The sequence below is a fragment of the Hemitrygon akajei genome, chromosome 17, assembly GCF_048418815.1.
Source record: "Hemitrygon akajei chromosome 17, sHemAka1.3, whole genome shotgun sequence".
Classification (NCBI taxonomy): domain Eukaryota; kingdom Metazoa; phylum Chordata; class Chondrichthyes; order Myliobatiformes; family Dasyatidae; genus Hemitrygon; species Hemitrygon akajei.
This window is the reverse complement of record NC_133140.1, coordinates 30,376,012-30,402,511: the sequence shown is the minus strand read 5'-3', so window position 1 is coordinate 30,402,511 and position 26,500 is coordinate 30,376,012. Positions and strand designations below refer to the sequence as shown.

General features: G+C 42.4%; 1 protein-coding gene across 1 annotated transcript in view; it reads right to left on the bottom strand.

Annotated features, from left to right (window-relative positions):
* Positions 1–25,873, bottom strand: part of plekhg4 (pleckstrin homology domain containing, family G (with RhoGef domain) member 4) — a 236,290-nt gene extending 210,417 nt beyond the window's left edge. The window contains exon 1 of the mRNA XM_073069869.1: positions 25,817–25,873. The gene's annotated coding sequence lies outside the window, so the exon portion shown is untranslated. The remainder of the gene's footprint in view (positions 1–25,816) is intronic.
* Positions 25,874–26,500: the final 627 nt, after the last annotated feature.

The window sequence follows — 26,500 nt, the reverse complement described above, 5'->3', positions numbered from 1 at the left end:
ATGGCTGGTTACTGAGTCGCCAGCTCCAGATGCCGTCTGGAATGTTGGGGTTACCAATGTGGTCGCACGCAACGTGCTACTAAAGAAACACAGAGGCAGAGAGAGCTGAACTCAGAATGCCTTTACTGATTCAAAATCACGTGCTTAAATCTCCCCTCCCATGGGCTCCTGCGACCAGCAGGGCGGACGTGACGTCAGGCTGTCCCCGGAAGGTCCGCCCCGAGCAGGTAGTTCCAAATGTGCTACCGCGTGTCTGCCCGTGGCTCCCAGTGGCAGTTCGAGTCCCGCGTGTATGGGCCGCCACAAATGCATGATTCAACTTTAACTCATAGAAGCAGAGCAACCTATTACCAACATAGCGGAAAGGAACAAAGTAGGCAAAATGCTGTTGAAAGTTCTTAAATTAGTGTTGCACAAAGAGTAATCATTCCTTCAATTTCCTGATATTATTCCACCTGTTTTGAGCCAGAGACCATTGAATAAATTAAAAACACAAAATGCTGGCAGAACTCAGCAGGCCAGAAGCATCTATGGGAGGAGGTAGTGACAATGTTTCGGGCCAAAACCCTTCATCAGGAGTGAAGTAACATGGGATGGTCGAGGGGGGATAAGAAGTGGGGGGAGGGATGGAGTAGAGAGCTGGGAAGTGATAGGCTGAAGGGAAATGGGCTGGGGGAAGGTGGAGAATTATGGGAAATAAAAGAGAAAGAAAGGTAGGGCTGGGGGGAGATTATAGTGAGGGGGGAAAAAAGACAGAGAAAGAGAACCAGACTAAAATTATAGATAGGGATGGGGTAAGGGGGGGCAGGGGTATCAACGGAGGTCTGTGAGTTAAATGTTCATGCCGGCAGGTAGGAGGCTACCTAGGCGAGAGATAAGGTGTTGCTCCATCAACCTGCATGTGGCCTCATCTTGACGGTAGAGGAGGCCATGGACAGACGTATCGGAGTGGGAGTGGTCTGTGGAATTGAAGTGTGTGGCCACAGGGAGATCCCGCCACTGCTGGAAGACTGAGCGCCACTGTTCGGCGAAACGGTCCCACTCCGATATGTCTGTCCATGGCCTCCTCTACCATCAAGATGAAGCCACACACAGGTTGATGGAGCAACACCTTATCTCCCGCCTAGGTAGCCTCCTACCTGCCAGCATGAACAGTCAACTCACAGACCTCCGTTGATACCCCTGCCCCACCTACCCCAACCCTATCTATAATTTTAGTCTGGTTCTCTTTCTCTGTCTTTTTCCCCCTCACTATAATCTCCCCCCAGCCTTACCTTTCTTTCTCTTTTATTTCCCATAATTCTCCACCTTCCCCTAGCCCATTTCCCTTCAGCCTATCACTTCCCAGCTCTCTACTCCATCCCTCCCCCCACTTCTTATCCCCCCTCGACCATCCCATATTACTTCACTCCTGATGAAGGGTTTCGGCCTGAAATGTCGTCACTATCTCCTCCCATAGATGCTGTCTGGCCTGCTGAGTTCTGCCAGCATTTTGTGTTTTTATTTATTTCCAGCATCTGCAGATTGATTCGTGTTGTATTTGAATAAATTCCTTTGAGGGCCAGGAACTTATGTTTACTGGTCTTTGCATTGAATTCACCCTCTCCCATAAACTTAAATGTCACAAATATTCCACAAGTTAAAAACAGCACTTAGAAATCTCCTGTCCTCCATATCATATAGAAAACCAGGCAGAAAATAATGGCATCTCATACAAAAAGCAATAGGATAAAAATAATGAAGCTGATTGTTATGACAGGTAGATTTATGGTCACCAACACTATACTAGATTTTTAATTTCAGATTCACTTAAATAGCCAAATTGAAATGACTTAGATCATATTAAGGTCATATTAAAATCAAGTATCCAAATCAACATCCAAATCACCAGATATTAATGCTCTAAAATAATTGCGATACCACTATAATCACCACTCATCCTATAAGGGAATTATCAATGGTTGTATAATGCACTGTAAGGTTTTACTGCTAAATGTAGTGGCCTCTCTGTAATGTTTCACTGCTAATGTAATAGTTTCTCTGTAGCAGCAATGTTTGGGTTATGACTAAAGGTAACAGGGATTTTGGAATGTGCGCCATTCAATGAGAGGCATGTTGTTCTTTCTTATGGGTCTGAGAGAAGGGACTTTGCAGTCTTGTCGGCGAGAGATGAATAGAAAAGGCACAAGTGGAGAGAGTTGGTAGACCGTCAGACAGAGTCAACTTGGAGCGAGGGTTTGTGGCTCGGCGACCCTTGGAAGAGGTCGATGGGGAACGAATGGACGGAACCGTGAGCTCCAACGTGCACATCAGACTGTTTCATTAAAATGGGCCCTTCTTCTTTTTATTTTCTTTACTAACCCTATAGTCAGATTAAGATTTATAAAGTTTAATTGTTTAATTGCATATGGTGTACTGCCTGATATTTTATGGTACGGATTTGTAACTGGGCAACATATCACACAGCGTCCATACAAACAAGGTTTCTCAGTTGGGCTGAGCCAGAGACCATCTTCCCCTAGACAAACGCATGCTGGTCAAACTTCCAATTGTAGGGTTATCATTCCGGGATTGATTTTGTTGGATGCTGTGTGATTGCCCTGAGCATTGAACCAGTGAGTTGTGTGTTTTAAGTGTGTGTTGGTATGGATGCTGCAGGGGTGGAGCAGTGGTGTGCTTCCATGGGGTTACCGGTAGCTAATGTGTGCATGTTCAGTGGGGTGGATATTCGTACCCCAGATGAATTGTTAATTTGATTTTTGAGTACTGTTAAAGCTATTGGCAGAGTTGCGGTTGTAGGGCAGAAATTTGATAAAATGGTGGGCTCGAACCTTGTTTTAGTTCAGACTGGCACTGACGCAACAGTAGTGGAACTGCCCACTTCTATTGGTGCCCCAGGTAAGGCTGGGCCATGACCTGTCCATACTGTCAGGGAGGAGGGGAGTGCAGCGGAGCGGACAGAGTCACAAGTCGAGCTTCCTGTAGCTGGGGGTGGAGATTTCAAAGACAGGGTTCTATCGTTTCTGAGGAGTGAGGGAGGACTGGTTGCATTTGGAATGTCTAATTAGTCCCCGTCCCCCAGTGAAGAGTGAGAGTTCTGAGTTGGTATCAGCCTTTATCCCTCTGGCGAATAAGTGGCCCAGTGCAGAGGCAGAGGGTCCCCACCAGAAGTTAAGAATATTCTCTTAAATAACGGCCACCCCCGAGGGAGTAGAGGAGTATGAGACTTGGGTGGAGCAGGCCTCTCAGTTGTTAGATGAGTGGCCGTGCTCTGATGACGTTAAGCAACAGAGATTGGTTGAGAGTTTGAGTGGGGAGGCTGCTGATGTTGTGAGAGCCATCGGGTTGTGGTATCCCGTAGCTACAGCTGTTGATTACATGAAATCATTGGACAATGCCTTTGGCACAACAGGGAATCCAATGGAGCTCATGACTGATTTCAGAACATGCATCAGAAAAAGGGGGAGAAAGTTTCTGCCTACATCTTTCAGCTACAGAGGCAACTAAATTGCTTGCGGCACAGAGGGGCCATTCAGGTGGCTGCAGTGGAGCAGTTAAGAATGGACCAAATAGCAAAGGGTGCCCAGTCCCAGGACCTGATCGCTTGGGGTCTCCGACTGTCTCGTAAGAAGCATCCCCCTCCCTTGTTTGTTGAACTGATCAGAGAAGACTGAGAGGAGAATGTGCCAGAAGCCTCAGTCAGCAGGGTACAGCCCTCGGTAGTGGCCCCCTGCGGTGAAGTGACCACGGATAGCCTGCCCCGGGGAGTGGCAGAGTTGAGAACTGAGATGTCTTGGCTGTTTTCACCGGGTGTGAACCCCCCATATGATGGAGCTGATGGGGGGGTGGGGGTTAGATCCCCTAAGGGGACAAACAATGCGGAGGGCTGCTAGCAGCCGGTGTCAAGCGAGGAGAGTGAACCCTCAGGTACCTAAGCAGAGAGAGTCATTGCGAAAGCTTAGAGGAGAGACAGTGAGGGAACGGCCTGGTGTCTCTGGGGAAAGACATTCCCAACAATATACCAAGGAACCCCTGAAAGTGAAAGACACTTTACTTGAAGGCTTAGTGGAACCATGCTCCACTGTGTCGCTACAGATAGAGAGTGTTTACGCTAAAGCCATACTTGACACTGGGACACAGGTCATGTTGTTGTAATGTTCCATTTTACGACCGGTATCTGAAGCATTTACTATTGATACCATTAAGGGCACCGGAGATCTGGGGTCTCAGCGCTGGTGATTATCCATATGATGGTTATTTGTCAGTGAAGCTGGAGTTCTTGGAGGCCAATGTGGGAGTGTCTGAGGTCCTTGATACATTAGTGCTGGTTTGTCCAGACCCAATTGAAAAGAGCAGTGGGGACCAACACCTCTCTTGTGAGAAGGCTAATAGGGGCCTGCAAGGAAAAGGCCGGCGAGAGCTTCTTCTTCTTGTTTTACGGCAGTTGGCACCTAGCTTAATGGTGCATTACCGCCACCTTCTGTTCTGGAGTGCTGGCAAGGGCTTTCTGGGAACATTGTCTATGCACCCGATGTTTCGAGCTGCTTTTGATGAAATGTGTGGCTGCATTGGGTCAGATACTGAACTTAGACGAGGGACTGTGTATTTCACCCAGTCAAAGCCAATAGTGGTACAGCCCAGGGAAGTAGTGAGAATGATGGGGTCCCCCAAATTTCTCAGAGTGCCTGAGGACGAAGCCCTCTTGGAGGATGCTCCAGAGGCCACAGGGGGAGTTGGGATTTCCTGCTGGGGTATTGGTGAGGCCCGATCTGCAGAAACCCTCGGTTGTATAGGTGAACAGGACGGCAGTGATTGTCAGGAACACTACGAAGAGTGAGGTCACCTTCAAGCAGGTGATGCCCCGGCATATCTGTTCCCAGCAATGATAATGTCTAGTGTCCCTGTGAAACAAGCCAGGGAGGAACTATTGGAAAAAGGAGGAAAGTTGACCGCTGAATCATTCAACTTTGTGGACTCCCCGGTTCCTGTGGTTTGGAAGAGGGGGTTGGTAGAGAAGATGTTGAAGCTGGAATGTGTCTTTTCCACTGATAAGTTTGATGTGGGTTGTTCCAAGAGCACTCAGCACACTATCTGACTGGATGACTGAGGACATCCCGTCTAGAGAGAAGTCATGCAGACCAACTCCTGCAGAGATGGAAGGCGTTTGGCAACATCTGTATAAGTGGAAGGAAGTTGGGATCAACACCGAGTCCTGAAGCCCCTATGTGTCCCCAATAGTAGTGGCCCGAAAGAAGAACAGGAAGGTACAGATGTGTGTGGACTGTAGGATTCTGAACAGGCGCATTGTCCTTGACCAGTATACGGTCCCGAGGATCAAAGACACGCTGGCTTGTCTGAGTGGTGCAAAGTGATTCAGTGTGCTGGATTTGAGGAGTGGATATTACCAGATCTCCAAGAACGAGGCTGACAAAGAGTAGACGGCACTTATATGCCCCCTGGGATTTTTCCAGTTCAAAAGGATGCCCCAGGGAATATCCGGAGCCCCTGCAACCTTCCAGCAGGTCAAGAAGAAGACGGTGGAGGATATGAATTTGCTTGAGGAAGTGGTGTATCTGGATGACCTCATAGTGTTTGGATCAACCTTGGAAGAACATGAAGTGAGGCTACTGAAGGTGCTGGGACACCTGAAAGCTGAAGGGTTAAAATTTTCCCTGGACAAGTGCCAGTTCTGCAAGATATCTGTCAGCTATAGTGGGCACATTGTCTCACACTATGGAGTAGTTATGGATCCATCTAAGATAGAGGCAGTGAATACTTGGCCAAGACCCCAGACTGTGAGCACTCTGCTCAGGTTCTGTGGTTACTATCGGAGGTTGTGAAGGGCTACGCAAATGTGAGTCACCCATTGAATCAGCTTCTGTGTGGTCACCCTCCCTTAGGGAAGAAAGGGAGGGAGAAAAAAGGTTAGGAGGGTGGAGAGTATCTTAGCCCATCTGAGCCCTTTGGACTGAGGTGGGATGCAAAATGTCAAGAGGCCTTTCAGTCGCTGAAGGAGCTGCTGACCCAGGAGCCGGTGCTGGCTTTTGCAGACCCCGATTGCCAGCACATGTACTGCATGTACTGCACATGGATGCCAGCTGAGAGGGCATCCTGTATCAGGATCAGGGCAACAGGTTGAGACCCACTGTGTTTGTCAGCCAGTCAGTCGCCCTCAGAGAAAAACTATCCCACGCACAAGTTGAAATTTTTGGTGTTGAAATGGGCAGTGGTGGATAAGCTGAATGACTACTTCTATGGGGCCAAGTTTGAGGTAAGGATGGACAACAACCCCCTAACTTATATCCTGACCTCAGCAAAACCAGATGCCATAGGCCATCAGGGGTTGGCAGCATTGTCTGCCTATGATTTCAGTCTGAAGTACCAGCAGGGAAGCAGGAACAGCTTTCTCCCAATGGGCACGAGAAACTGTACAGGGACGAAGAGGGGGAGAGCGTTCCTGCCCTGGGGGTGAAGGCCATGTGTCAGTTTTCCATCACTATGAAGGCAGAGGGAAAGGAGGGGCAGGATCAAGCAGTGGATCAATCGGGAGCTTCTGATGATGCCATTCCACAAGTTTACTGTAACCTGACTGCTCTGAAATCAAATCTCCTGTCGGAATTGAGTTCTGGGGAAGTGGCAACTGCTCAGCAAGGTGACCTGGGCATCGGTACCATTTGGTCAGCAGTTGAAAAGGGAGACGTCGTTCAGACAGAGAAGACAAAACATGTGGTGGTGCCTCTATTACTGAGAGAATGGCCTCAGTTGGAGTTGCAGAACCAGATCCTAAACTGGATCACATCATCCCTGAACCGAACTTGGCACTGCCAGCTGGTTCTGCCAGAGAAGTATCAGAGGATTGCTTTGAAGTCACTTCATGATGACTCTGGACATTTGGGTGTTGAAAAGATCTATGGATTGCTCAGAGGCCAGTTTTACTGGCCCCGAATGAGGTTGGAGGTCGAAGAATACTTGAAGATGTGCATTCTATGCATATGGCGGAAGATGTTGCCTACGCAGGCAGCTCCCTTGTCCTACTTGCAGAGTGTAAGGTCCATGGACCTGGTGTGTATGGATTTCCTGTCAATAGAACCCGATGCCGGACTTCCGGTAAGATGGCGATTGTTTAGCTGCTCCGAACTTTTGTTCCGTTACTGTCGCTATCTTTGCACTAAATGTCTCCATTTTTTAAACCTTAGTTAGGAATTATTTTGGTATCTCTTACTTGCCTGTGAATATATCTAACTTACAATGTCTAGCAAGAGTTCTAAATCCGGGAGAAAAGAAGCTATGACTCCTTCGGACGAGACGCTGGCTGCGCTCGGAAAGCTCCGAGATGAAATTTTAAAGGAATTTAAAACCGCTTTCAAACAGTTAGAAGACAAACTGGATCGGATCAACAATAAAGTGGACAAACATGCTGAACACTTATCTCGCATCGATTCGACTTCTGAAGATTTAGAAAGTCGTGTTCGACACTTGGAGACTCTCTGTTCCAGCTTAGAGAAAAAAATCTAACAAACTTCTTTCCAAAATGGTGGATCTCGAAAATCGCAGCAGACGCTGCAATATCAGAATTCTTGGATTGCCAGAGGCGACCGAAAAGGGATCAACCGTAAAGTTTTTCGCCGAGTTTCTCTGTGAGATATTCGGGAAAGATTTGCTTCCGAAGCTGCCCGAGCTTGAACGGGCATTCAGAGTTTACGTTCCCCCGGAATTCTGGGCTCCCGTCCGCGACCAGTAATCTTGTGTTTCCATCAATACCAGGTAAAACACAGTCTGATTGTAGAGGCGCGTCACAGGGGGACTTTTCCTTTCCAGGATACAACCATTCGCTCTGTGGAAGATTTTGCACCCCAGACCTTAAAGATGCGCGCTGAGTTTAAAGGCGCAATGAAAGTGCTTTTTGATCGTGGTTTCAAACCTTCTCTTCGCAATCTTGCCGATCTACGAATCAAGCTTAATACCGGAAATACAAGTGGTTCAAATCAGCGAAGGAAGCTGAAGCGTTTGTGGCAAGTCTTCCGGCTATCCAGTCATCTTCGGAATCTGATCGGACCTCCTAAAATGGTGGATAAGTACTCCTCATAGTAAAATTACTTTTTCTGGACTCGGACTTCACTTGAATCACTCAGACATTATTCATTGAAACTTTAAGGGCTGTTGACAATCTCTCCCGGGATTTGGTGTGTGTGTAATCTATTTTTATTCTTGTATAACTTTACCTACAGAGTTCTACAACTAACTCTAACTTGTTTTGGAGGTTCAAAGTCTTTAGTGAAGGCCTCCGTTTGTTGGTTCACAGTTTAATTGCTGATTTATCTTTCCTTTTTTTAAAATATTTATTTATTTTATCTTTTTTTTCTTTTCTTCACCCCTTTTTTCTAATCTCTGAATTTTTTTCTCCCTTCTCTGTAAATGGTTGATAAATACTCGTCTTGAATTTATAATTTTCCCCTTCCTCTTTTTTCTTTTTCTTTCTTACCTTTTTTTTCCCTTTCTCTTACTTTATTCTTCTATAATTTTTCGCAGGTAGGTTAGTTTTGGTTTTCTTCCAATTTTCTCTGTATTAAGTTTTATATTTCTGCAGAAGGTGTTCTAATCTGTAGCTATGTTTTCTAGTGCATAAACTAGTTACTATTTGCTATAGTATTTATACGGAACTGTTGTTAATGACACAGATCTGGAAGTTGTATTTGGGTTAATTTTTTTGGTAGAGCTAGCTATTTGTTTTGGTAGCCGTCTAGTTTTGGGTTGTGCGGGTGGGGTGGATTTTCCAGTTCCAACATCACTCACTGTATTTATTGTTTCTCTTTATTGCTCAGGACATGTTTATATTTTGACCTTACGAATCTATGTTTACATCTCTGCTCCCAGACTGCTATTGTACTGCTTGACTTTTTATATGCCAGCTGCCTTTTATGCATTAGTAATTGATAATGGCTGGTGCACTTAAATTCGTGAGCTGGAATGTAAAGGGATTGAACCACCCTGTTAAAAGGAGGAAGGTATTCTCACATATCAAACAACTCAAAGCTGACATTGCTTTCCTCCAAGAAACTCATATTCGTTGCTTTGATAACTCCCGGCTTCTGTCAAAGTGGGCGGGCCAGCATTTTCATTCATCCTTTGCCGCTAAAGCTAGGGGAGTTTCCATTCTTATTAACTCAAATATTCCTTTTGAACTCCATAATAAAATATCTGATACAAATGGCCGTTTTATTATTGTTTCTGGTAAACTATATAACACTAAAGTTGCACTAGCAAACCTGTATGCCCCCAACTTTGATGATGTTAACTTTTTTGAACGGTTTTTTTCCTCACTACCAGACTTAAACTCATACTCTCTTATACTGGGTGGTGACTTCAACTGTTGGTTGGATCCTAAACTGGACCGATCGTCCTCTGTTACCAGATCACCTACTAAATCTGCCTTAGCTAGTCAATCGTTTCTCTCTAATTTTGGTACCTCTGATATATGGCGTTTCCTCCATCCTACGGAGAGAGATTATTCTTTTTTCTCACATGTTCACCATACCTTCACTAGAATTGACTATTTCTTACTCGATAACCAACTTATCCCATTTGCCCACTCTTGTGACTATCAGAGTATACTGATTTCTGACCATGCCCCAATTACCCTCTCTCTGAACTTTCCTGGTCTCCCTCAGAGGAATAAACACTGGCGGTTCGATTCAACTTTATTATCGGATGATGATTTCGTAAAATTTATTAAGGATCAGATAACCTTTTATTTTAACACTAATACATCACCTGAAGTGCCATCCCAGATTGTCTGGGATGCCATGAAAGTATATCTGAGGGGTCAAATAATCTCTTACACAGCAAATCTCAATAGAAGATCCCGCGCAGATCGAGCAGACCTCATTAACCAGATTAAAGATTTGGATCAAATATACGCCCAAACTAAGAACCCTGAATTATACAAGAAGCGCGTTGAACTCCAAACTAAATTTAACCTTCTGTCCACTCAACCTGTCGAACGCCAACTTCTCGAAAGCAAGAGTCGCTTTTACATTCATGGGGATAAGTCTGGTAAATTCCTAGCCAATCAGCTGAGGCGTTCCAAAGCCAAACAACATATTACAAAGATCCGGAAGGAGAACGGAGACTTTACATTGGATCATTTAGAAATTAATGACGCATTTAAAAAATTTTATTCTCGGCTTTATTCCTCTGAATCTCTGAATGACAATATCTCTGTGGATCAATTTTTACAGAATCTGAATATCCCCTCACTTTCATCTGATTTCAAAGCCAAACTCAATGCGCCTATATCACCAGAAGAAATATCTTTTGCAATTTCTGCACTGTCCTCAGGGAAATCTCCTGGACCTGATGGGTTCCCTGTAGAATTTTATAAATCATTCTCTTCACTTCTTTCTCCTCAGTTATTTTCAGTATTATCTCACTCGTTTAATTATGGCAAATTGCCACCTTCTTTCAATGAGGCATCTATTATTCTTCTTTTAAAAAAGGGCAAAGACCCAACAGAGTGTTCCTCGTACAGGCCGATCTCTCTGCTCAACGTTGATGTAAAGATCTTAGCTAAAGTGTTGGCTCATAGATTAGAAACCGTTATTCCCTCCATTATCTCTGATGACCAAACAGGCTTTATTAAAAACCGTCTCCCTTTTTTTAAACATTCGGCGTCTATTTAATATTTTATACTCAGTTCCAACTGGGACTCCTGAATGTGTTATCTCCCTTGATGCGGAGAAAGCATTTGATCGTATAGAGTGGAACTACCTTTTTGCAGTCTTAGAAAAATTTGACCTCGGCCAAAGTTTCATCTCTTGGATCCAATTGCTGTACCTGTGTCCTACTGCTTCTGTTCTAACTAATTTTCAGAAATCCCAAGTATTTAATTCTCAAACGTGGCACCCACCAGGGATGCCCCTTAAGTCCCTTTCTCTTTGATTTGGCTATAGAACCTCTGGCGATAGCATTTCGAAATTGTCCTGAATTGACCGGCATTTGGAGAGGGGGTGTTGAGCATAAAGTTTCTCTCTATGCTGATGACTTATTACTCTTTCTCTCAAATCCGTCTACATCCTTACCTCTAATGTTTTCACTTCTTGACCAGTTTAGCCAGATCTCTGGCTATAAACTCAATTTACATAAGAGTGAACTTTTCCCAATTAATAAAGAAGCACAAGAACTAATATTTCGTGATCTCCCTTTTAAAGTAGTCCATAATCAATTTACTTATCTTGGAATTACAGTCACAAGGAAGTTTAAAGATCTCTTTAGTGAAAACTTTGTCAATCTTTCATATGCTATAAAACAGAGTCTGGTACAATGGTCACCTCTATCTATGTCCTTGGTAGGTCGTATTAATGTTGTTAAAATGTATGTTCTCCCCAAATTTTTATACTTATTTCAATCTATCCCAATTTTTATTCCTAAATCTTTTTTTGATTCCTTAGACTCTATTATTTTGTTGTATCTGTGGCAGAATAAGCACTCTAGAATTAATAAAATCCACCTCCAAAAATCTAAAAAAGAGGGTGGCATGGCTTTACCTAACTTTCGCTTATATTACTGGGCAGCTAATATACGTTGTGCTGCCTTCTGGTCTTTCTTCCACGGTCAACCCGAGTGCCCTAACTGGGTGGCAATGGAGTTGAGCTCCACTAAAGAATTATCTATATCTGCACTTCTTGGCTCTGCACTCCCTAGCAGTCTGCCCAGATCAATAGCTAATCCTCTGGTTAGACACACTTTGCGTATATGGGCTCAGTTCAGGAAATGCTATGGCTTCCAGGGGTTTTCCGTTTCTAGCCCTGTCGCACATAATCACCTTTTTTTACCTACTACGGACGATTCAGCATTCCATGTTTGGTACAGGAAGGGCATTAGACATTTTGAAGATCTCTTCATTGATAATCGCTTCGCTTCTTTTCAGCAGCTCTCTGTTAAGTTCAACCTGCCTAATGCTCACTTTTTCAGATATCTCCAAATCCGACACTTTACTGCTCCTTTAATTCCTAACTTTCCTGAAATGCCTGCGAAAAATGCTATGGACCTATTTCTTTCCATTAATCCACTAGGTAAAGGTTTAATATCAATTATCCGAGATAAACTAGCAGCCTTACGACGGGCCCCTGTGGATAAAATTAAAATGGCCTGGGAGCAGGATTTAAATATCTCCTTATCCGAGGAGAGCTGGGACTCAGTTCTCAAATCGGTTAACTCAACCTCCCTTTGTGCTCGCCATTGCCTTTTACAGTTTAAGATTGTTCATAGAGCCCATATGTCTAAATCTAAACTATCTCGATTCTACCCTGGCATTAGTCCGCTCTGTGATAAATGCAAGAGGGGCATGGCCTCTCTCATCCATATGTACTGGTTCTGTCCTAGCTTGGAGAAATTCTGGAAAGATGTCTTCACTACATTATCGGGTATTCTGAATCAGCACCTAGAACCTAACCCCTTAATTGCTCTGTTCGGTTTTTGGGGCGAGACAGATTTATGTCTGGGTCCGACCAAATGCCGAATACTATCCTTTGCCTCTCTCCTGGCGAGATGCTTGATCCTCCTTAGATGGAGAGATGTTGCCCCGCCCACACATGCGCAATGGCTTAACGACATTATGGCCTGCTTGAACCTCGAAAAAATTCATTATTCAGTTCTTAATTCGGATCTAAAGTTCCATAAGGTCTGGGGACCTTTTATCGAGTACTTTCATAACCTTCCTCTTGACTAGGGTTTTTTTTCTTTTTTTTTTTCTCTTCTTTTCGGTCCCTTGCTTTCAGCTCCCTTTTTTTTCTGGTAGTAGGCATTATTATCCGCTGTTGCTAAGTGTATTCACAGTCTGGGAGTTTGACTGTCCTGACTTATACTCTTTATATTGTGTGGTGGTTGGTCTGGAGTTGTTGTTTTTTTCTTGTTGTGGGGCTTGGGGAGGACACTAAGCTCACTTGTCTTTAATTTAGGTGCTTTTTTGTTAAATTCTCTTCCTTTGTAGCATATTGTTATTGTATGCTTAATTTTGCACTGTATTAATGCTCCTCATTGGGATTTGGGGTTTTTAATTTTGTAAAATGTTTTGAAAAACTAATTTAAAAAATTATTTTTTTTAAAAAACCCGATGCCAGCAACATGGCAAATGTCTTAACCATCACAGACCACTACACCAAATGTGCACAGGCTTTTCCTACCAAGGACCAGAAGGCATCCATAGTGGCCAAAGTGTCATGGGAGAAGTATTTCATTTATTATGGCCTTCCCAGGTGGATACATAGTGATTGGGGGGGGGGATTTTGAGAGCAGACTCATCCATGAGTTACTGGGCATGCTTGGAGTTGAGAAGTCGAGGACCACGCCCTATCATCCGCAGGGTGATCCCCAGCCAGAGAAGTTTAATTAGACCTTGGTAGACATGCTCAGGACACTGGAGATCAGCAAATGGAGTCAACATATTGGACATCTGGTTCACAGTTACAACTGTATCCGAAATTAAGCTACTGGGTACTCACCATACTATCTGATGTTTGGCTGCGAGGCGAGGTTGCCCATTGACCTTTGTTTTGGGACTGATGAGGGCAGCTTACCAGCGAAGATTTATCTGAAGTATGTGTCTGATATGAGAAGAAGCTTAAGAATTAGCTGGGGTTGCGGCTGGCAAGCAGAATCAAGGAAATAAGAGGAGGTATAATCAAAGGATGAAGTTCTCCCAACTCCTGCTGGGAGATTGAGCTCTCATAAGGGATTTGGGGCTACTGGGAAATATAAGTTGGCTGAACGCTGGGTGGCTATGCCCTATGTGGTGGAGAATCAGATGCCAAAGCTATCAGTTTTCCGGGTGAAATCAGAGGATGGGAATAGGCCTGCCAAGATTCTCCAACGGAACCACCTGCTGCCCCTGGGACAAGAAGTGCAGGCAGACCCAGAGCCCGATCTGGAGCCTACACCTAGTAAGGGGACTCTGCGGAAATGTGGGCTGACTGAAGGGTCAACAGCAGGAGAGGTTAAGTCAGCCTCCACCACTGAGACTGATACTGATTCGGAAGATGAGGACCTGGATGTATGGTATATACTGCCTTTGCTAACTCCCCATTGGCAAAGAGACCTCTAGCCCTTCTCCTGCTGATTTGGGTGAAGGGGTGAGGGCTATCTGTGGACAGCCTGGGTTGCAGCGGGACCCTGTAAGGGATGAAGTGGAGCTTGGCCACGTGACAGAGGGGTCCAAGTTGCAGGTGGGGCACGAGTGATAGGCCGGGGGAGACCAGAGGTATCCCCTGTAATGTCTGAACCTGAAGAATTAGGTGAGGGGGAACAGAGGTCTCAGAGAATTAGGAGCCCACCAAATAAGCTGGCCTACGTAGCACTGGGGGAACAGAGTGTGACCCCTATCATCTTGGGGAGCTATGTCACTGCCTTTTTAAACCTGGGTTGGACTTTGTGTTTTGCAGGAACGGTTGATGAATTATCACAACATCATAAGGACATAACTAAATTTGGTGGAGGAAGAGTATAACGCGCTGTAAGGTTTCACTGCTAATGTAATGCCCTCTAATGTTTCACTGCGAATGTAATGGTTTCTCTGTAGCAGCAATGTTTTGAGTTATGACTAGAGATAACGAGGACTTTGGTACATATGCCATCCAATGAGAGGCATGTTGTTCTTTCTTGTGGGTTTGAGAGAAGTGATTTTGCGGTCTTTTGTTGGCGAGAGATGAAGAAAAGCACGAGTGGACAGAGTTGGTAGACCGCCAGAGTGGACTTGGAGCAAGGGTCCAAGGGTCAGCAACACTCGGAGGAGGTCAATGGGGAACAAATGGATGGAACCGTAAGCTCCAATGTGCACACTAGACTGTTTTATTAAAATGGGCCCTTTTTCTTTTTATTTTCTTTACTAACCCTATAGTCAGATTAAGATTTATAAAGTTCAATCATTTAATTGCATATGGCGTACTGTCTGATATTTTGCGGTACACATTTGTAACCAGGCAACATATCACACAGCATCCACACAAACGAGATTTCTCAGTTTGCCTGAGCCAGAAACTGTCTTCCCCTAAACAAACGCATGCTGGCCAGACCTGGGGGTTACAGTTGGATTATACACCACAGTCAAATTTAACAAGGTTTGCAACTGTAAGAACAGTATTACTATTTTGCTCTAATATTGATTCCTTTAAATCCAAAATCTATTTTGCCTGTAGCAGGAAAAAATCAAGGGTTGAAAGGAAATATCTTATCCAAGGCAAGTACTTTTCCAATTTCATGTGTTATTTATAAAGAAAACACAATTTCTGTGTGATTTATGAAAGTAACAAAAAAGACATGCTTTACTTGAATTATGTCCTATTCATTACCTGTTGTGTTATTGTCAATACTTTAAATTCTTTATAGTTCCTAACTTACTGAACTAGTGAAAAGAATAAATCAATATAATTTATTCCTTTCATTCCAAAAAATGATTAATTTATAAGCTCTTTTAAGTACATTATAGAATTTGTTAATTGTAATATATTTCATTCCAGTTAATTGGGCTATTGGTTAATCAGGGCAATGCTTTTTTGGGACAACACCTAAAGAACAAAAAATAATCAAGAGAATAGCCAGGATTCCCTCGCTATTTATTTGGGACATTATGCCACTTAATTGGGACAGGAGACTGTTGCCAAACAGTTTCTAACTAGTGCCTATCAAGTGCACTATGTGGCTTAGAGTAAACAGTTGTTTAAATAGCATCAGTTGTGTCTGTTTGTGTTCAAATAGCCATGACTTTTGTCAGTGATAGTTGGCGAGAAATAAGCAGCCGAGACAATTCAGAAATGTTTTACTCACTACATTTTCAAGCTTTCAGTTTTGGAGTTCTGAGAAACGATCAGGAATAAAACTGAAACTATTTCACTACTTTAGCAAGGTAGGAACTATTAAGAATTTGAAGGTATTTTGAATGTTAAAATGAAAAAGATTATTTGAAGGATCCAATTGTCAAACTTATTGTTTGAAGTCAGTCCATTAGTTGCACTAGGTGTTTGTGCTGGTTTTGTTCATTTACAGTCAATGAAAAGAACACGGCAGTATACACTGGATGAATTCTTCCATTGATAACTATTAGGAACTGATACACAGTTTTATTGTACCATAATAGTGTCTAACTATTGGTGGTGTTCTAATTTATTCTGTCTTTCACTTAAATACATAATTTGTTATTCAGTTAAACAGTTGTCTGTTGTTTTTTTGCCTTCTCAACTATTTCCATGAAACTTCAGCTAATTGGGGCAGCTGCTTAATTGGACCAAAATGTATTGGTTCTGATGTGTCCCAATTAACCAGGTTACGACAATATGCTCATAAATTCTACACAAGTTTTAAAGTAACCTAATTAATGCACTATTATCCTGTATATAAAGTGTAAATTTCCAATAACTACTAGAAAGGGGAGGTGCTGGATCTAAAAACATTACGAAAGCTAAATCCCCAGGGCCAGTTGGGAAACACTCCAAATGGCTATTGGAAGTGAGGGAAGAAGCTACTGCACCTTTGGCAGTGATCATTGCATCCTCACTGGACACAGGAGTAGTACCAGATAATTGGAGGGTGGCAAATGTTATTCCATTGTTCAAGAAAGGGCAAAGGGATAATCTTGGGAATTAGACTTGTGAATTTAACTTCAGTTGTGAGCAAATTATTGGAAAGATTTTGTGAGACAGGATTTATGGAGAAACATAGTCTGATTAGGGAAATTCAAACAACAACACACACAAAATGCTGGTAGAGCACAGCAGGCCAGGCAGCATCTATAGGGAGAAGCGCTGTCGATGTTTCAGGCTGAGACCCTTCATCAGGACTAGGGAAAGACAGCATTATAAAATCCTCGTTAGTCCATACTTGGAATAATGTGTTCAGTTCTTGTCACCACATTATAGCAAGGTTGCAGAGAGACTTACAGGATTCTGCCTGGATTTGGTAGCTTAGGAGAATTGATTGAACGAGCTAAAGCTTTTCTCTTTGGAATGAAGGAAGATGAGAGGCGACTTGATAGAAGCATACAAGATGATAAGAGGCATGGACCGAGTAGATAAAGACTTTTTCCCAGGGCAAAAATGTATAATACCAGGCAACATAATTTTAAAGTCATTGGAAGAAAGTATAGGAGGGATATCAGAAATAATATTTTCTACACCGAGAGTGGTAGGGACATTTAAAAAACCCTTAAATAAGCACATAGATGAAAAATAAATTGAGGGCTATGTGGGAGGAAAGGGTTAGATTTATCTTCAAGTAGATTAAAAGACGCCACAACAACATGGGCCGAAGGGCTTGTACTGTGCTATAGCTCTCTACATTCTACCACATAATTTTGCTTCACTGGTACTGAAACCATTAACAGAATTCAGAGTTATTGCTGACTGAAGAATTGTTCTTGCTCTGACTGACAAACAACATAACACAATGTTAATGGTTTATATATTCCAATGTAGTTGACACATTCACAATTTCAACTCACAATATTGTTATGCACAAACATATCTATGAATGATTGCTAATAAAGCAGGTCTGCTCCACTGTTTCACGTAACAGAGGAATATGATCTACTTTTAATCCCACTTTGTCTTCATTTAATTCAGGTTAAACAATGCAGTGGGAAAACAAAGTCTGAGTCAAACTCAATAATAATTCTTGGAAGACTGTGTTGTTATTTTTGGTGCTTTGTCTTTACAATTTTATCTGACTAGTTTTGTGACTAAAAATATAGAATAAATAATTGCATACAAAGAAATTTTTGCTTCATTGCAGGTAGAAGGATCAAGTCACAAAGATATGCAAGCCACATTAGCAATTACAATGGAATTCTAATGTAGGGCTTGGCTTATAGAACAGCTTAGTTCAGCTAGTTGGTTGGCAATCATTCCAATCCTCTCAACAATAGAGAATTAGAGGATTAAATAAGCAGAACATCAGACTGACTTTTTCAGCATTCAGAACAGTTAGGACACATACCGCATTCCATCTGTAAAATTTTCATTAGGTTAACTGAGCAAGTTCATTTTTGTTTGATTCAGCTTTTTTTCCACAACTAGATAGATAGATAGATAGATAGATAGATACTTTATTCATCCCCATGGGGAAATTCAACTTTTTTTTCCAATGTCCCATACACTTGTTGTAGCAAAACTAATTACATACAATACTTAACTCAGTAAAAAATATGATATGCATCTAAATCACTATCTCAAAAAGCATTAATAATAGCTTTTAAAAAGTTCTTAAGTCCTGGCGGTTGAATTGTAAAGCCTAATGGCATTGGGGAGTATTGACCTCTTCATCCTGTCTGAGGAGCATTGCATCGATAGTAACCTGTCGCTGAAACTGCTTCTCTGTCTCTAAGGAAATGTTAACTCTTGATTGTCTCTCCACAGATACTACCTGACTGGTGAATATTTCCAACACGTTCCATTTCACATTTCTAAATTCTGCAGTATTTTGTTTGTGATCTTTTTTTATTACAGCTTCAGGCCCAGTTTAATTACTCCCAGCTGATAAGAAAGAGTTACAAAACTTCCTTTTATGAAAGCGAACATTTTCATAGTAAAGACCAGTTTATAATTTCTATACTCCATTCTTCAAAAATTCAAAACTACCTAGTTTCAAAATACAGAATACATTTCCTCCATTTACTCAACACAATATTATTCTAAAGAAATGATGCAGTCTTCGGCATAGTGCACTTGATATCGTACAAAGAGAATGCATTTTCCCTTTAATAGGAAAATGCTAGTAACATTGTAGAAACACCACTATTGAAGACACTTTCAAGGCACAATCACAAAATGCTGGAGGAACTCAAAGAATCAGGCAGCATCTATGGAAATGAATAAACAGTCAACGTTTCAAGCCAAGACAAAGCCTGGTCTGCTGAGTTCCTCCAGCATTTTATCTGTGGATTTCCAGATTCTGCAGAAACTCTTGTGTTTACAGTCCCAATTAGTCATATTTTGCAAATGTAATGTTAGTACTTTAAAGTAACTCGGTCACAGAACTATACACTGCAGATATATCATCTGCACAGGAACTGCGAATGGTTCAACTGGAAGGCCTGCATCCATCTTTTCAGAGCAAGAACAAGCAGAGAGATATCATGATTATGCCACATCTCAAATACAATAAAACAAAATAAACATTTTGAAAATAACAGTAATGTTCCATAAATACATGATTATAAATATGAGCTGTGTTTAACAAGTGTTTTTCTTCCTATCTTACAATTAGATGTAAGACACTGCATAAAACAGTAAGGTGAGATTCCTTTCTTATATTTTTTTTGATCCTGGGAATCATATCCTATATGAAATGGACAACACATACAGAATGCTGGAGAAACTCAAGAAGTCAGGCAGCATCTATGGAAGTGAATGAACAGTTGATATTTCAGAAAGGAAATAGGCAGCCAGTGCAGAGTACCTCGATGGCTGTCCCTTCAATAATAAGTATACCATTTTGGATGCTGTTGAGGGGAATGAACTACCAGAAAGAAGCCACAATAACTTGGTCTCTGGAATTGAGCCTGCGCTGTGGCTCAGAAGGGAAGGGAGGAGCAGTAGTGATAGGAGATTCCATAGCAGACAGGAGATTCTGTGGATGTGGAAGACACACCCAGATAGTATATTGCCTCCCAGGTGCCAGTAGCAGGGATGCCTAAATCAAATCCATGGCGTTCTAAAGGGAGAGTAGGAACAGCTAGAAGTCTGGGTACATATTGGCACCAATTGACATACTGTAGGTAGGAAAAGGGAAGAGGTCCTCAAGAGAGAATTTAGGGAATTAAGTAGAAAGCTGAAAAGTGGGACCTCTAGGGTAGTAATCTTTGGATTGCTGCCTGTGCCATGTGCCAGTGAGGTTAAGAATAGAATGATTTGGCAGAAGAATGTGTGGCTGAGGAACTGCTGCAGGAGGTAGGGTTTCAGATTTCTGGATCACTGGGATCTCTTCTGGGTAAGGCACAACTGATATAAAAGGAATGAGTTATACCTGAACCCAAGTGGGACCAATGTTTCTGTGGGCAAGTTTGCTGGAGCTGTTGGGGTGGGTTTAAACTGATCAGGCAGGTGGATGGGAATGATAGGGATGAGTATGGGGCGCTTGTTATACAAGGTACAAGCAGATGCAGTGTGTAGCAAGACTGTCAAGAAGGACAGGCAAATGATAGGGCAAAATTACAGTCAGTGGGATGAATTGCAGTATAACTCAGGAACGAGACCAAAACGGGTGACAAATACAGGACTGAAGGTGTTATATTTCAATTCATGCAGTATATGGAATAAGTAGATGATTTTGTAGCACAGTTAGAGATTGGCTGGCATGGCCAATCTGGCCATGGGCATCACTGAGCTGTGGCTGAAAGAAGATTAACAGTTGGGAGCTTAACATCCAAGGATATACATTGTATTGAAAGGACAGGCAGATAGGCAGAGGTGAGATGTGGCTCTAATGGTAAAAAATGAAATCATCTCCTTAGAAAGCGGTGACATAGGATCAGATGTCTAATCCTTGTGAGTAGAGTTAAGAAACTGAAAGGGTAAAAAGATCCTGACAGGAGTTATATACAAGCCTCCGAACAGTAGCCAAGATGTGGGCTACAAACTACAACACCAGACAGAAAAGGCATGTCAAAAAAGCAATGCCACGATAGTCATGCAGGATTTCAATATGCAGGCAGATTGGTAAAATCAGGTTGGTGCTGAATCCCAAGAGACAGAATTTGTAGAATGCCTACGAGATGGCTTTTTGCAGAAGTTTGTAGTTGAACCTATTGAGGAAAAGGCTATCTTTGATTCGATGTTGTGTAATAAACCAGATCTGATTACAAGCTTAAAGTAAAGGAACCCTTAGGAGGCATAATATGATAGAATTCACCCAGCAATTTGAGAGGGAAGAGCTGAAGTCAGGATGTCCCAGTGACCACCCATTTCAATCCGCCTTCCCTTTTCCTGGCCCTGTCTGTCAATGGTCGCCTCTACTGCCACAATGAGGCCAAACTCATGCTGGAGGGGCAACACCTCATATCCTGACTGGGTAGCCTCCAACCTGATAGCGTGAACTTTGATTTCTCTTACTTCCTGCCAGATAATATTCCTCTGGCACTGTTTATGATGTTGAAGGCACATTGAAAATGCTACTTGTCATGGATGAAGAAATTGGCTTAAAAGAATTGGGATCAACAGAGGACTACAGAGTCAAGTGCATTGAACACTGCCAAGTGTACAAAAGCCTACCAGACACAATCCCTTGGCAGGATATACATTAAATTTTTATTATTCACTTTTGATTTTGCCAAGGGCAAAACAAAACAGAAATGTATAAACATGAGAAAGTCTGCAGATGCTGGAAATCCAAAGCAGCACACAAAATACTAGAGGAACTCCAGCAGGCCAGACAGCATCTATGGAAATGAATAAACAGTTAACATTTCAGGCTGAGACCCTTCTTCAGGACTGAAAAGAATAAAAAATTTGGGGGCAGAAAGGAGGCTAGCTGGAAGGTGATAGTGAAGCCAGGTGGGTGGGAAAGGTCAAGGGCTGGAGAAAAAGGAATCTTATAAAAGAGAATAATGGACCATAGGAGAAAGGGGAGGAGGAGGGGATGTAATAGGCAGGTAAAAGCTCAGAGTAGGGCATAGAGATGGAATATAAGGTGTTGCTCCTCCACTCCAAAGGTGGCCTCATCTTGGCACAAGAAGTGGCCATGGATCAACACATCGGAATGGCAATGGGAATTAAACTGTTTGGCTACTAGGAAATCCTGCTTGTGGCAGATGATGCAGAGGTACTCGATGAATCAGTCCCTCAGTTTACAAAAGGTCTCATTTCGGGTGGACTGGACATAATAGACAACCCCAGCAGATTTGCAGGTGAAATGTTGCCTCACCTGGAAGGATTGCCTGGGGCCCTGAATGGAGGTGAGGGAGGAGGTGTATGGGCAGGCATAACATTCAGGCTGCTTGCAGGGATAACTGCCAGGCGGGGGAGTGATGCACCATCAATAACTCACGCTGAGACGTAGGAAGTGAGGTATCGGCTTTTATTGACTGGAAGAATGAACAACACTACATCCTGGGGAATGAGGCTGGGCAACAGGCCTCAATCGCCTTTATACAGGGGTCTGTGGGACGAGCCACAGGAGCAGTCCAGACAGGTATATGTAGTTCACCACAGGGAGGTAAAAATACGTTAAGTGGTATGACCCCTTTGGAGATGGCAAAAGTTACGGAGGATAATATGTTGGATGCGGAGGCTCATAAACATGAGAAAATCTGCAAATGCTGGAGATCCAAAGCAACACACACAAAATGCTGGAGGAACTCAACAAGCCAGGCAACATCTATGGAACAGTGTAAACAGTCAATGTTTTGGGTCGAGACCCTTCATTAGTCCTGATGAAGGGTCTTAGCCACAAATATTGACTGTTTCCTCTTTTCCATTGGATATAGAGACTGATGGGGTAGTAAGTAAGGACAAGAATCTGCCCACAGTGGAACAGCAATGGCAGGTATTCTTGGGAATAATGCACAAGGTGCAAAATCAGTTCATCCCCCAGAGAAGGAAGGATTCAAAGGGGGGGGGGAAAGGAGCCACAGTGGTTAACAAAGGAAGTCAGAGATTTCATAGCATTAAAGAAAAGGAAGTATGACAGAGTTAAGGTGAGTGGGAGGACAGATGATTGGGAAATTTTTAAGGAACAACAGAACTTAACTAAAAAGGTAATACGGGGAAAAAAATGAGGTACGAACACAAGCTAGGCAGGAATATAAAGGAGGATAGCAAAAGCTTTTTTAGGTATGTGAAGAGAAAGAAGATAGTTAAGAACAATGTTGGGCCCTTGAAGAATGAATTGGGTGAAATTGTTATGGGAAACAGAGAAATGGCAGAAGTCCATTATTAAAGATGAAATAGTGGCATATCCAGATAGCAGTGATAGGATTGGGCCGAGCCAGCATGGATTTACCAAGGGTAAATTATGCTTGACTAATCTACTGGAGTTTTTTTGAGGATGTAACCAGGAAGTAAGACAAGGGAGATCCAGTGGATGTAGTGTACCTCGATTTTCAGAAGGCATTTGATAAGGTCCCACATAGGAGATTGGTGGGAAAATCAAAGCTCATGGCATTGGGGGGGAAGACATTGACATGGATAGAAAACTGGTTGGCAGATAGAAAGCAAAGGGTAGCAGTGAATGGGTGTTTCTCGGAATGGCAGGTGGCGACTAGTGGGGTGCCACAGGGCCCGGTATTGGGACCACAGCTGTTTACGATTTACGTCAACGATTTAGATGAAGGCATTGAGAATAACATCAGCAAGTTTGCTGATGATACTAAGCTGGGTGGCAGTGTGACATGTGATGAGGATGTTAGGAGAATTCAGGGTGACTTGGATAGGCTGGGTGAGTGGGCAGATACTTCGCAGATGACGTTTAATGTGAATAAGTGTGAGGTTATCCACTTTGGGAGTAAGAACAGGAAGGCAGATTATTATCTGAATGGTGTAAAGTTAGGTAAGGGAGAAATACAAAGAGATCTAGGAGCCCTTGTTCATCAGTCACTGAAGGTGAATGAGCAAGTGCAGCAGGCAGTGAAGAAGGCTAATGGAATGTTGGCCTTTATTACGAAGGGAATTGAGTACAAGAGTAAGGAAATCCTCTTGCATTTGTACAGGGCCCTGGTGAGACCATACCTGGAGTATTGTGTACAGTTTTGGTCTCCAGGGTTAAGGAAGGACATTCTGGCTATAGAGGAAGTGCAGCGTAGATTCACGAGGTTAATTCCTGGGATGTCCGGACTGTCTTACGCAGAGAGGTTAGAGAGACTGGGCTTGTACATGCTGGAATTAAGGAGATTGAGAGGGGATCTGATTGCAACATATAAGATTATTAAGGGATTGGACAAGATAGAGGCAGGAAATATGTTCCAGATGCTGGGAGAGTCCAGTACCAGAGGGCATAGTTTGAGAATAAGGGGTAGGTCATTTAGGACAGAGTTAAGGAAAAACTTCGTCTCCCAGAGAGTTGTGGGGGTCTGGAATGCACTGCCTCGGAAGGTAGTGGAGGCCAATTCTCTGGATGCTTTCAAGAAGGAGCTAGATAGGTATCTTATGGATAGGGGAATCAAGGGATATGGGGACAAGGCAGGAACCGGGTATTGATAGTAGATGTTCAGCCATGATCTCAAAATGGCGGTGCAGGCTCAAAAGGCCGAATGGTCTACTTCTGCACCTATTGTCTATTGTCTAAGAACTCTGTCACTGTTAAGGAGGCAAGAAGATGGGGTGAGCACAGATGTTTGGGAAATGGAGGAGATGTGGGTGAGGCCAGTATCAATAATGGAAGGACAGAAACCCCATTCTTTATAGGAGGTAAGCATCTCTGATATTCTGGAATTAAAAGCTATGTCCTGGGAACAGATGTGGCAGAGGCAAAGAAACAAGAGAAAAGGGAGCATTTCTACAGGAGACAAGGTGGGAAAAGGTATAGTTGAGATAACCATGGGAATCAGTAGGTTACTGAGCCAACAGAAATATATATTTTTCTTTAAATCTGCATGTTTACTCAACATTATTGACACAGCAACACATTTCCTCAAATGTTATCAGAAATTAGAAAGTAAGTGACCAAGCTGGGTAATTCTGCAGAAAGCAGTAGGAATTTCTGAAGTGGCAGTTTCCCACTACCATGTGCAGAATTAACCACCAGAACAACCTATGAAGAACACTAAAATTAAGGACCAGTAAGCATAGAAAGTGAGAAAAATAAACAAGAAAATGAGCAAATACAATCTCATGAACTGGTCCTCCTGCTTCTTCTGATCCTTGTCCTCCTATGGGTATTCAAAATTTTTCTGCCACTTCTTCTTCTTCACTAGCATGTCTATTTCCCAAGAACTCTCCAATCTCTTCAGGAATGGATTGTGCAGCCTTCTGGGTATAGGTGGTGACAGAAACAGGCCTGGCTTACTCCTCCTGACTGGAACTGTGCTTGTGCCCATTCCTGGTTTATAAGATCTCCAGTGAAAAGTGCAGCTATGCCATGTAGAACCTCAATCTGTAGAACCTCGGAAGTGATTAGTTCTTTTGTTCTGCTCTATAGATAAGTTGCAAAGGCTTGATTATGCCTTCAAGTACCTTCATTCATTTAAAGAGACTGTTTCTAACTAGTCTCTGAATTACTCCAGAACAATGCAAGCCTAAAGAACCAACATCTATCATTCTCTCCTTCCTTACTCTGCACCCAAATCCTTGAAAGACCTTCAAGATATGTAGACAATATAATTAACTTTATAGGAAGTGCATATCCTTTACAATTTAAAATATGATAGGAAAAATGTATTCCCCATACAAACAGTAGATTAAAAGGTAACAAAAAGACATGATTTAGTGTAATATCAACTGTTACGCTTCCCTTACGGTGGTCACACCTGCTCTGAAAATAATCAGCAGACTACTGTATGTAAAGAGGGCAGAAACTGAAAACTTTTACATTTGTCTTTTCATGATTTCTGCCCTGAAATTTCCATGAGGTCTATTGAACTGCAAGGTTACCAATTTTAACATTAAAAATATTTGCTGAAGACATCCCAGAATGAGTGTTTAATATCTATCAAAACAGCATTTGTAATCAATTTAAATTCATATTTAAAGATTCAAAGAACTCAAATGCTTTTATTAAACTTTCATCAATTAATAGTTTGTAAGCATGAAGAATAATATTTCTATATGTGAACTGTCAAATGAAAGCAATTTTGATACTCATTGTGTATTTAACTATCTATAGTAATTGTACATCATCTTACCTCAAAGCCAAATGGTTCTGCATCACATCAGCCTTGTCATAAATTCAAATACCACACCTGCAAGCGAACATCAAAGCAGAGTTAGTAACTCTCAACATGGTGGGGGATTAGTTAATCTATCCAAAGGAAGGAACGTTTCAGTAATGCCTCAACCCATCTACCATTCTGAAACTCGGATATTGATGGAATCTTCAGATTCTCAATCACCTTCCATCTTCCAACATTCATAAATCTGAAATAAGACTGCAAAGCCTCCAGAAATTTACAATTATGGTCCAGAAGCATGCTATAAGCACACAAGAACAAAATTGTGGCATAACAAAAATATGTTTATTTTCAATTTTCTTTAAATGCTTTAGTATAAATTTTAAACCTATTGCGAATAGTGAGTAAAGACTATTTGACTGAAAGCATTATCTGTCCAGATACTATCGAATCCATTCAATTTTTATTTGGAATGAGAAGGTGGAACCTCATGGGAATGGGCAGACTCCGTATAGCATTAAAACATCAGAGCAGGTGTTTCAATATACCTTGATAAACATACTTTTCACATTTCTGGCATTGCAGTGGTGAATATTTTGGAACTACCTTCAATGCTTCAATATGCTTGTTAAAATACAGAGAACAAAATAACACAATATCCCACTATGGTTCAATCAAGGTCCTAAATATGTTTATTGT